The sequence below is a fragment of the Pipistrellus kuhlii genome, unplaced genomic scaffold, assembly GCF_014108245.1.
Source record: "Pipistrellus kuhlii isolate mPipKuh1 unplaced genomic scaffold, mPipKuh1.p scaffold_m20_p_9, whole genome shotgun sequence".
NCBI classification, from domain to species: Eukaryota; Metazoa; Chordata; class Mammalia; order Chiroptera; family Vespertilionidae; genus Pipistrellus; species Pipistrellus kuhlii.
In genome coordinates, this window is record NW_023425595.1 from 33,115,914 (window position 1) to 33,128,590 (window position 12,677).

A 12,677-nucleotide genomic window follows, 5' to 3' on the forward strand; every position below is an offset into this window, starting at 1 on the left:
CCTCCTCACAACAGCTAGCAATCTTTCTAAGACGCAAGTCTGATTCTGTCCCTTCCCTGTTCATACCCTTCCAAGGCTGTCATCACTCTCCGGATAAATCAGTCTTCCCAGCCTGGCACTCAAGGTCCTGCAAGGACTGGCCCCTTCAGCCTTGTCATGCCCCTCTCCTCCCTTCATTGGACTCTCCAGTAGATCTGAGCTTCACAAGATTCCCAGAATCTGCCATATTCTGTCTCACCTCCAGGTCTTTGCATGCTGCCCCCTCTCCCAGGAACAGCCTCCCTGATTTCACCCAGATAATTCTAGACCTTGAACAGGCTGCAATGATCAGGTGTATCAGAGGCCAACAGTGGGACCTTGGGAACCCTAGGAGGCACTGGGCCCTGTCTGGTATGAGAGACAGAGGAGGATTTTGAGAGGAGGTACTTCTCTCTGTGCTGGCCCTGCTCACCCTGACTTTGCAGAGCACGCAGAGGAGTTGGGAAATCAAGAGAGAAACACAAGCAACCAGTGTGTCACCTACAATCTCACCTCCTCCTTAACTTCAAGGGAAATGTTACACTGTTGGTTATCCCCATTCGTGCCCTCCTATGCTTTCTACTAAGTTTAGTATTACTTTGCATGTTTTAAAACTTTATGTTAGCATGATAGTGTGTGCATTTTTCTTATACTTCTTCCAGTCACATTATGCTTGTGAGATTTAGCTTTATTGTTGTGTGTTGCTTTGGTTCATTCGTTTTCTCTATTGCATAGTATTCCAATATATGACTATACATTCGTCTCTTATTATCAGAACATAGACCATTCCTAATAGCAAATTTGTGGATAGTGAAAGCCCATATTATAGAATCTTTGCTGAAAAAAATATATATATTCCCAGCTTATATGAAAACTTCAACTAATTCCTCACAAATATTCAATTTCATTAAAGTTATTAATAATCACCAAGGATTTAGGCACAGAATAAAATTATGTTGTCCAATATGATAATCTACTAGCCACATGAGGCTATTTAAGTTAAAATGTAAATTTATTAAAAGTTAAACATTCAGGTCCTCAGTTACACTAGACTCATTTCAAGTGTTCAGTAGCCACAAGGGTCTAGAGGCCACCATATTGGACAGTAGATACAGGGTATTTCCATCATTACAGAAAGTTCTAAAGCATTCACAACAATGGTTACTGCAGAATCTGATACTGAACGAGCCATTTCTGTTTCCTCACACAGGGAGCAGCTCCTGTGCGTGATGGAGAAGGAAGTATATCTGGCCAAGCCTCTCCATGAGCTTTATTGCTTCCATATTTTCGTCTAAGTAAGGGCTTTTCTAAGTCTCTCGGGCTCACCTACTTCCTTGTCAGGCTTCCTGACTTTCTTACAAGACACTTAATAATGAGGGGGAAATGGCAACAATTATGTACCAAACAAGTATGAGCAACATAAGTAGGAGGCATGACCCTATCCTATGAGAACAGCTGAATTACCACTGCAGCTCACTCCACGTGCTCTCATCAGGCCATTGGATGCCCACAGATCTGTCATGACAGGGTGTCTACTCGTAAAAATTTTGCAAGTCATTAGAGCAAATATTGGGAGAGTGAGAGATTAAATAGCAAGGGATACCTGAATAAAAATGTTTTTCTATTCTCTTATCGATGGATATTTAGATTGTTCCCAATGTTTTGCTGTAGACGTAATTCCTGCGGTGTGGATTTTCATACACCTGCCAAGAGTTTCTCCTGTCCTTATATGTTGGGGTGGAATGGCTTAGTCTCAGACTATTATGTGCATCTTCAGCCACTAGATATTGACAAATTGCTCTTCATCTTAGTTGTGTTCAGTTTTTAGTCCCACCAGCAGTGCACAAATGTTTCTCTCTCCCCACACTCTCAACAAACATGGTATTATCAAACTCTTCAATTTTTTGCTAATCTCATGTGTAAAAAATGATACTTCACTGAGGTTTCAACTGGCATTTCCCCGATTGATAGTGAGGTTAACGTATTTTCATATGTGTAATGGCCATACGTGCTTCCTCTTCTGTGAAATTTTTCTCTTTGTGTCTTTTGCTCATTTCTCTGTTAGGTTGTTTGGCTTTTTCTCACTGATATATAAGAGTTTATATATATATATATATATATATATATATATATATATATATATATATATATGTATGTTGCATAATAATCCTTTGTCTGTTATATGCGTTGCAAGTAGCTTCCCTCAGATTGTGATCTGTCTCTTCATGTGTGTGTATGTGTGTATTTGGAGTAACACAATTAAAAAAAATTTTTATTATGCTTGAGTTACCAGTTTTTTCCTTCATAATTTTTTTTTCTTTTTGTTGTTGTTGGCTTTGTTTAAGAAATTCTTCATTAATCCTGGCACATGGTGGGAATTCAATAAATGTTGGCTATGATTTGGGATGGAAGGAGGGTCTGGTTTCTGTCTGAGTGCTCAGGTGCTGGGCAGAGCTGCCAGGGCTGATGGTGTCATCACAAAGACAGGACGAGGGGGTGGGGGTTGTATTGAAAAGGGTTCTTTAATCTGCAAAAGGGAGCTGTCCAGGGAGCTGTGGGTCTGTGTGCATGAGAGAGGCTGGTTGAATGTGGGGACAGTACTTGTCCAGCACACTACCCTTCTGCAGGGAGAATGTGTAGCGTGAGCAAAGACGGGGGCACAGAGCCCTGGGAGGTGTCTGGAAAGCAGGAGGAGAATGGGGAAGTTTGTTGTGGGGCCATATGGAGAGATCTTGAATGTGTCTGTGGCGTGACTCCTCTTTCAGAGGCATGGAGGTCACTGGGAGTGTTCTGGGCATAGAGGCTAGATAACCCCTAGCAGTTAGGGGGAGAGGGGAGCAGTACCTGGAGGAGGTGGCTCTAAGGCAGGGCTTGGGGAGATGCTGGAGCATGTTCACAGTGTGAGCCCCAAGAAGGAATACATCTGCCAAGAAGGACTCCTTGTGGTTAGCTGGGCCCAACTTCATAGCCAGAGTCTAGCAGCCATTGCTGACAGAGGCCTCTCAAGCACCCTGCATTCCAGGGAAAAGCTACAGACTGAGCTGCCAGCCTCTTGCATTGTGTTCCTAACAACTGAGTCAACCCTGGCATTGTCTTTATACCAATAAACCTGAAACCTGCTCCATCCCATCAGAACTGCACACCTATCCTCATTTGCATCAATACTGCCCAATCAGAGCAACTCCATAACAACCAATCAGAATGCACAATTCTAACCAATCAGACTATGCACAATTCTAACCAATCAGACTATGCACAATTCTAACCAATCAGAATGCACAATTCTAACCAATCGGACTATGCACAATTCTAACCAATCAGAATGCACAATTCTAACCAATCGGACTATGAGGTTTGGATCAATTGACAGTGCAGATTTGGAGTCTCTGTTTGAATAAAACGGACCAATTAATAACCAGGGCGGGGACTTTCTAAAAGGCAGCCTCCCTTTTGTCTGAGTTGCCTGCACTTTCCGTTTCCACTGGAGGCTGTTTCCCAGCTTTGCAAGCTGTTCATCAGACTAACATTTCTTCTTTTTCTGCACCCCCAGATTTGAGACTATTGTTGACATTAGTTTGGTGGCAATTAACTTTTGTTGACAACAGGCCTGCAGGGAAGGGAACCAGGAGATGGAGGGGTACCTAAGGGTGTGGGGACCTGGCAGAAGCAGAATAGCAGCTCTGGGTAGGGCTGGGGCTTTCTCCTTCAAATGAAGAAAGAGCCCCTCCCCCTCCTCCTCCTCCCCCCCCCCCTCCTCCTCCTCCTCCTCCTCCTCCTCCTCCTCCTCCTGCTTCTTCTTCTTTTAATGTTATTTGGGGATTATTTTCTTTTTTTAAATATATTTTATTGATTTTTTTCACAGAGAGAAAGAGAAAGGGATAGAGAGCTAGAAACATCGATGAGAGAGATACCCTGCCTCCTGCACACCCCCTAACGGGGATGTGCCCACAACCAATGTACATGCCCTTGAATGGAATCGAACCTGGGACCTTTCAGTCCTCAGACTGACACTCTATCCACAGAGCCAAACCAGTCTTGGGAACTTGGGGAGGCAGATGTTGAGCAAAGTTGGGGCAGGACCTTATGAGAGACCCCTCCACTGAGCTTTGTCTCGGTTCTGGCTGCCTGGCACAGGGAAGGACCAGTGAGCATTTGAAGAGTGAATTGTCTTGGCAAAGAAGGTAGGAAGTGGAATCAGCAGGTAAGATTGAGGTGTCAGGGAGTGAAGGCTATGGAGAGAGAAGATTTGGAAGGGCCACCATGAAGGGAGATGAGACAGCTTCCCTAGGTGTTTTGTTCCTATACATCCTCAGTGCCTAGCACAGAATCTGGCACAGAGTAGGAATTCAATCATGGTTAGTTTGTTTGGTTTGGTTTGTTTGTTTGTTTGTTTGTTTTTAATGGATTTTAGACAAAGGGAGAGAGGAGAACATCAATGTGTTGTTCGGCTCTTTAAATGTTAGATTTATGTATGTGCCCTGACCAGGAATCAAATCTGCAACCTTGGCACATTGGGATGACGCTCTCACCCCCTGACTCCCCTGTGAGGCCCAGTAACTATGGAATAAGAGCTTCAATGGTTGCTGACAGGAGGGCCCAGCTTGTCTGAGGGCCACAGGTCATGGAAGGTTTCAGGGACGACGGCATTGGAGGCCACTGTCCAAAGAGGCTATTAGAAGATAAAAGAAAAGGAGAAAGGGAAGGGGAGTGGCCTTCAGGAGGAATGCTGACACTGATGAGCACCAACTATGGCCCAGGAGCTTCCCGTTACACTATCCTGACACTCACCATCCCAGCATCACTCCCACCCACCCCCTCTGTAGAGTGATGTCCCGCTAGTTGGGTGAGCTGGGATAAAATAATCTCCCTGAACCGATCCCTTTCTGGTAAACTAAGACACAGCGAGGAAACACACACACAAAAAAAGACTTTTGCAAAGTTTAGAGGAGAAAAGCCCAAGCCAAGCAGGGAGCCTGGAGCGGTGTGGAGCGGCTGCACCCCACCGAGCCAGGGGAAGGTGTGCACTCACACACATGGCACACGTGTGTGTGCACACTCACAAGCTGTACGTTCTCACTGGTGCAGACACACTCCAGGGCTTTCACACACATGCAGATGTTCTTACTCTAACATGGGTTTGTAACACCAAGCCCTGGGGTGGTTATGAGGACCAGGGGGCAATGTATGGTGTGGAAAGTGCCACCAACCCATGCTGTAGGGGTACTTAGGCTCTGGAGTCACACTGCCTGGATTCAAATCTTGGGTTTGCCATGTGTTAGCTGTGTGACCTTGGGCAAGTCACCTCAGCTCTCTGTGCCTCGGTTTCCCCTCCTGTAAAATGGAGTTAAGAATTCCTTTTTGTGGTTGAGCATCAACCTATGAACCAGGAAGTTCATATGCCAGGGTTGTGGGCTAAATCCCCAGTATGGGATGTGCAGGAGGCAGACGATCAATGATTCTTTCTCATCATTGAAGTTTCTATCTCCCTCTCCGTCTCCGTCTCCCTCTCCCTCTCCCTCTCCCTCTCCCTTCTTCTCTGAAATCAATAAAAATATATTATGTTAAAAAAAAAAAGGAACTTCTCTGGAATTGCTGTGGTGATTAAATGAGGTACCTGGCACATAGTAGGTGCTCAAGAAATAACAGTTATCCCTCCCTCTCTTCCACCATCCCACGCCAGAGCCAATTCTGAGGAATCACCCCTTAAGCCACTGTCCCCAGTGCAAAGAGAGAAACTGAGGCCAGAGAAGGGTAGGAGTCGCCAGGGAACCTGGCTGGGAATCCAGGAGTCCCAGGTCCTAGCCCAGAGCGCCTTTCCCTGCTGCCTGTTTTCCCCGGGGGCGGGGGCGGGCAGCCTGGCCCGGCCAGCTGGGTCTGGCCCCGCCCCTGCCCCGCCCCTTCGTTGGAGGAGCGGGACACGGGGCGCTTGAGACGCCGGGGACCGGAGCTGGAGCTGCAGCCGCGCGCCTGGGCTGCCCCTGGGTTTGTGGGTTTGCTCCCCAGCGCCTGAGTGAGTGCGTCCCTGGCTCAGCCCTGCTTGTGCTGAGCGGCACAGGTGAGGAAGGGCTGTGCGGAGGCGGAGACCCGGGGCAGGAGTGCGGGGCGCGGGTGGAGGAGGCAGGGGTGCAGTGCAGGTCTGTCCACTCCAGGCTCCGGTGGGATTCTGGGGTAAGTGTGTGTGTGTGTGTGTGTGTGTGTGTGTGTGTGTGTGTGTGTGTGTGTGAGAGAGAGAGAGAGAGAGAGAGAGAGCGAGAGAGCGAGAGAGAGGTGTGCGTGGTGTGCCCAGTATAACCAGAGGGTTGTGGTGTGTGTCAGCGTGCAAGAAGTGTATGGGGTACCTATCTATATCTGCGGGCGACTGTGCCAAGACAGCCCAGGGGTTTCATGTGTGTGTGTGCCCACGGTTTATGTCGGGAGCTAAGGCACATGGGTGCATACATGTGTGCCGTGCGCGTTGTGAGATGTGTGTCCTGTGTGTGTCACATCCGTGGCCCTGTGTGGCGTGCTGAGCCGGGTAATGGAGGGGAGAAGCACCGATGCCGCTGTCACCACAGCCCCAGGCTGGTTCTGACGTTTCCACCCGGCACCCCCCAGGGCCTGGGAGAGTAGAAGTTCACCCCGGATCTGGGTGGAGGGAGTGCAAATAGTCCCGTGCACATTCTCACACGCTGGACGCTTCTTTGAAGTCTCATCTTTCAAGGCTCCAAAACTCACGTGGATGTTGCATTCCCCTGTAACGTTTCCTTGGTGTACATATGTCGGTCTGATAAGTTCCCATGCAGCGAGCTGACTCACTGGATACCGAGCAGGTCTGTCCTGTGCCGGGAGCCCTCGGGCGCCTGGAGAGTACCAGCTCCTCCCTGTCCTCCGCGCGGGACGGCGGGACCCAGGCTGCGGAGGGAGGTGGCCGTGTGGCTGCGCCGTGTGCACGGGTCAGCGCCGTTGTGTGGCGGGAAGCTGGGGCTGTGTGCGGCCATCGGCACTGTGTCTGGAGGAGGGTCTCCGAGGCGTGGGGGACCGTGTGGGCTCTGTCTTGATTATTTCTAGTGTGGGGGCAGAGGAGCTGGCTTCTGGGGAGGAGCCCTGACCACCAATGAGGTTCTCGCCTTTGCTCCACGGGTGGGGCAAGGAGAGGTTGCCGGCCCCCAGAGGACCACAGGGGGGGCGGGGGTCCCCATAGCAGTGACCGCCGGGAACTGTCGTGCTGTGAGGTGTGGGTCCTGTGTGTGGTGTGCTGAGCCGGGTAATGGAGGTGAAAGCATTGATGCAGCTGACACCGTTGTGTTCCCCAGGCTTGGTTTAAATCCCAGCTCCCGCACTCTGTGCATGGAGGACTGGGGGTAAAATCTCTCTGTGCCTGAGTTTCCTCCTTTATAAAATGGAGACATTACCGGTATTTGCTTTGCAGGGTTGTAATGAGAACCGAGTCTCTGGATGTAAAGTGCTTCGCACGGCCTCCAGCACACGGAGAACCCTTAACAGCTGGTAATAAAACGATGGAGCCGGTGATAAGACTATGATATAATAATAATGATGGGTCTCCCCGGCCCTGACAGGAGTGGGTTCCTGCCCACCCAGGGTTCCCCATGAACCAGGCAGGTGGGAATCTGAGAGCCCCCTTACACCCCACCCCATTTAAGTGTGCCTGGGGTAGCCACTCCTGGCCCCCGGCTCTACCAATGCTGAACTCCCAGTGACTGGCTTCTGGGAAGATGCAGTCTGAAATGGGAAGATGCCAAGTCTCTGGCAAGGCCTGGGATGGGGCCTGGGAGAGAGGCCGGAGGAGAAATGCAGGGGCCTTAACTGTTTTTGGCTCAGTGGATAGAGCATCAGTCTGCGGACTGAGGGTTCCGGGTTCAATTCCGGTCAATGGCACATCCCTGGGTTTCGGGCTCGATCCCCAACGTGGGGCATGCAGGAGGCAGCCGATCAGTGATTCTCTCTCATCATTGATGTTTCTATCTCTCTCTCCCTCTCCCTTCCTCTGAAATAAATAAAAATGTATGTTAGCCGAAACCGGTTTGACTCAGTGGATAGAGCGTCAGCCTGTGGACTAAAAGGTCCCAGGTTCGATTCCGGTCAAGGGCATGTGCCTTGGTTGTGGGCACATCCCCAGTAGGGAATGTGCAAGAGACAGCTGGTCGATGTTTCTCTCTCATCAATGTTTCTAACTCTCTATCCCTCTCTCCTTCCTCTCTGTAAAAAATCAATAAAATATATTTTTTAATGTATTTTAAAAACTTTAAAAAAGAGATTCAGGGGCAACCATGGAGCATGGATGGAGGCCTCTCTCTCCTGACAAATACCAGAGGAACAGGAAAATGTTAGCCTGTGCCCCTGCGTGTGTGTGTGTGTGTGTGTGTGTGTGGATGGTAGGGGTAAAGGTGCTCTCTGCCTAGAATGAGGAAAATCAAGGCAGACTCTGGAAGCTGGAGGGAGGCTGCGAGGTCAGAGTTCCAGCAGGTGGGCCTGAGCTCCAGGCTGACGTGGGCCAGGAAAACCCTCCGGCTGAGGGTTCTGGGGGGGAAACATTTGTGTTGGCAGAGCAAGAGCCCTTGTTCCTAGTGACTGTATCGGGCCGGCTTAGAGAAGGCCGGAGGCCTGGGAGGGTGAGGGGACATAAAAGGCAGTGTTGGGAGCTGTGGGAACATGTTTGGGGAGGGCACCTAAATATACCCGCTGTGGTGACGGGTGCTCCGGCGGGCTGGCGGTGAGGCCGGGCGGGACAGCGGCGGACCACGGGCCCCACGGCCTCAGGCAGGGCGTGCGTGGGCCCAGAGGCCCCGGTGCTGCTGCGGGCGCCCTCCGCGGGCAGCGGGAGCCCGGGCCGCCCCTGTTGGCGAGGTGCCAGGCCCAGCTCTCCCTTCTCAGCCTTCGGCGACGTGGGACCGAGCCGTGTGGCGTCACTTCTGGCCCCGGTCGCCTTTCATCTCCGATCCCAGCTATAAATGTTTATGGTTCTGCAGCCTCGCTCCTGAGAGTCCATAATCCCAGCGCAAACATCCTGAACGTTTTATGACCCAAACTCTAACTCTCTGTTAGAGGTCTGGCTGTGGCGTTCTCTGATGCCGGCTCCAACATTGGAGGGTTCTGTCCCAGCCCTGGCCGTTGGACACTGTCTGGCTTATAAATGACCGGGGGAGACTTACCGGGAGCCACTTCTACGAAATGACCGGAGGAGCCCCAGAAGGTCCCTCCGAGGCCGGTCACAGCCACGGCGGCACCTCTGGGCTGAGGGACGATCCCTGGGGGAATGGCCACACGCTTCCCCCCACCCCCGGGATGGGTAGCAAAGGCCCCTCCTCAGCCGGCAGTGCGGCTGCTCGGGGCAACTCGTGGTTCTCAGGCCAGGGCGGCCCCAGAGCGGGAAAGGTTAGGATCCAGGTTGTCATCGGTCCCCTCGGGATAAGGGAAGGGTAGGGTCCCCGGTTCCCGGAGGTAACATGGAGGGGAATAAAGGAGAGAAAAAGAACTGGGGCTGAGGAGACCCCAAAGGAAAACTGGATTCTGTCTGAGAGCCTCGGAGAAGACCTCGGGCCGTGGGAAGACGGAGAGGTGTGGCAGAAACAGCACATTTATGGGGCGGGAAATGGAGAGCTGCTGGCATGGCCGGTCCCCGTTTCCGCTGGGTGGCTCTGGAAACATCACCGTCCCTCTCCAGCCGTCACTTTCCTCATCGGGCAAATGGACACACGGCGCTAAAACCCCCTGACCTCTCTTTCCCGTCACCGAGGACATTGGCACTGTCGTGGAATGCCCGGACTTTGGACCAGTCTGCACACAGTTAACGAGTGAGGGATGAATGAGCAAATGCAGGATCAGAGGAAGAGATGTGAAAAGGCAGCAGAAGCTACGTCTCCCGTCTCCCTTCCCCTCTTCCCCACCCAGCCTCAGCCCATGTGTGAGAAATTCATCTCAGAACTAAAAGAACTGGAGGGGGGTGGGGGTGTAATCCTCTGGAAGAACCCAGGATTGACTGAGAGTTTAAGAGATTGGGTGGGGTGGGTACTCCTGGGTGTCACCCCTTGCACAAAACTCTCCATGATTATCTCCCCATGAGCTAATGACTGAAGGAGGGAGCTATGGCTGCAGAGGGCCGATGTGGTGAGCAGAACCCCCGGGAAGCTGGGGGCGGAGTGGAGGCCAGAGGGTCCTGGCCCGTGTGTGAGGCAGGGTGGCTGAGGGAACGGCTCCCAGCCGAGCAGGCGTCGGCCTGAGTGAAGAGGGGCGCAGGGGGCACGCTTCCCAGGCCCCCGCTGTGAGGCCCGGTGCTTGGTCCTCACCGGCGTGTGCTCTGTCCTCCAGCCACTGGCGAGAGTGAGGGGCTGGGCGCATCCTGGGCCTCTTCCTCCATTTCTCCTTCTTTCTTAACTCCCCCGCGGAACCTGCCTCCCAAACGTCTCTTCCCTGGTCCCCTTGTCCGCGCCCCGGTGGGTGATTTGGGCCGAGCTCTGGAATCCTCACAGCCTCCCCCCTCCAGCCCCAACCTTCCCTCCTTCTTCCTTTGGCTGCTAGGAAGCTCCGGGGCCACCTTGGTCTAGGTTTCTGCTGCTGTTTTCTTCTGTCCTTTGTCTAATAGGACCCGGTGGTAGTATGTGAGTATTGTCTGAGCTCCTTTATGGACAGAGTTGTAAATTCTAAAGCAATCAATAAGTGAAATCGAGTATTTCCTGATTTTTATGAGAAGATTTACTGGCTCCTGGATTTTTCACTTTTCTTTTATTATTATTATTATTATTATTATTTTTTATTTTTTTTTTTTACAGAGAGGAAGGGAAAGGAAGAGAGAGTCAGAAACACTGATGAGAGAGAAACATTGATCAGCTGCCCCCTGCACACCCCCCACTGGGGACACTGTCTGGCTTATAAACGACCAGGTAAGACTTACCGGGGGCCAAGGACACTGGGTACATGCCCTTGACCAGAATCGAACCTGGGACCCCAGAGTCCACAGGCCGATACTCTATCCACTGAGCCAAACCGGTCAGGGCATCTTTTTCTTATTTTTAAAAAATATTTTTATTGATTTTGGAGAGGAAAGAAGAGGGAGGGAGAAATATAAACATCAATGAAGAGAGGGAATCATTGATCATCTGCCTCCTGCGCGCCCCCTGCTGGGGATCGAGGCTGAAACCTGGGCATGTGCCCTGACCAGGAATCAAAGCGTGACCTCCTGGTTCATAGGTGGATGCTCAACCAGTGAGCCACACCAGCTGGGCTGCTTTTCTTTATGGCCTCTCCCACCACCCTACCCAGCCATGGAGCTGTTGCCGCTGAAGGGGGCAGTGTGTTGGTTCAAAGCATTGTGTTCAAATTCTGGCTTTGCTACTGTTATCCCTAAGAACCGATGAGAGCTATATTATGAAGCACTCAGTGTGCCTCGTGTTCCCGCCTGTAACACAGGAATAATGATGGTCCCTGTTTTATAAGGGCATGTGAGGATCAAATGAGATCGTATAAGTGCTGTGTGCTTGCCAGGTTAGTTATGACCCGAATGTCTCCTAGCCATCCGGGGTTGGGCGGGCAGGAGGAGGAGCCGGCTCTGGGTGGAATGTTCTAGATCAGTTCTTCTCAAATGTCAGTGTGCACATCTACGCCTGAAGTCTGATTCAGGAGGTGGGGCCTCAGAGAGCATTCCTGGCATGCTCTCCGATGACGCCTGTGATCCGGAGCAGAGTTCACCATCTGGTCTGACGGAGAAGCCTGGGCCTGGGGCCCCACCCTGAAGACCTGAGGAGGCTGGACCCTGAGCTGAGTCTGAGGCAAGGGTGCTCTCCTTCACCACTAGGTCACCAGCCTCAGAAGAGCTCAGTGGATGAAGGACGTGAATGAATCTAAAGCCTAGTGATGTGAGGGCCCCGGGGTGGGGGGGGATGTCTGTGTGGCTGTGCCCCCTCTGCCTGGGAGTGGCCCTGCCCTTGCTAGAACTCCATTTCCCCACATTCTGTCCTTCGAGCTTCCAAATCCAGCGATGAATTAGCCTAAAGCCTCACTTTAGGCTGGTGGCAAGCAGGGCTGGTGGCTGGCGGGACAGGTGCGGGGCCTCTGAGCATTCTGGCTGGGGAGGGCCTGTGCAGGATGGCTGAGGAGAAAAAACTGAACAGCGTCTGTGTTCTTGGTAACCCCTTGGTGAGAGCCAACAAAGAGCCTGGGCATTCGAGGACTCAGTGCTTCTCCTCCCTCTCTTTTCTGGTCCTGAAAGTTCCTTGTGTGAAACTTGCCGCTGAGCTGCTCAGGAGCCCTGTGCATGCTGAGCTGCACACAGATACATACCTGAGCAGGGCAGGTGTGCATGCTGGGAGTGGTGTGCTTCTGCTATGGCAGGTGCCTGGGCATAGGCACACATGTGGACCTGTGTGGGTTGTATGGAGTCGCCTCAGGGTCTGGGTGTGCTGTGCACGCCCCAGTGCAGGATTGCACCTGCGGGCACACCCTTTCTCCTCTTCTGCCAGGTCTCTGTGGCTCCTTTGTGCTTTCCTGCAGTGGTAGACAATAGACCCCAGACTCTGGATAGAATTGCAAAATGTCCAGGTTGCAGAGAAGGAAAACAGGCGCAGCAAGAGGGACCAGCCCTCCCTGCCCGCCCCCCCCCCCCACCATGTCTGAGGGACCACCAGCATGCTGCCTGCAAACCTGAAGTGGTGGCAGCTCTCTTAGGA

At 51.8% G+C, this 12,677-nt stretch overlaps 1 protein-coding gene across 2 annotated transcripts in view; it reads left to right on the forward strand.

The window, feature by feature from the left end:
* Positions 1 to 5,944: 5,944 nt before the first annotated feature.
* Positions 5,945 to 12,677, forward strand: part of P2RY6 (pyrimidinergic receptor P2Y6) — a 35,168-nt gene continuing 28,435 nt past the window's right edge. For both annotated transcript variants that reach the window (XM_036426466.2, XM_036426457.2), the window contains exon 1: positions 5,945 to 6,073. The gene's annotated coding sequence lies outside the window, so the exon portion shown is untranslated. The remainder of the gene's footprint in view (positions 6,074 to 12,677) is intronic.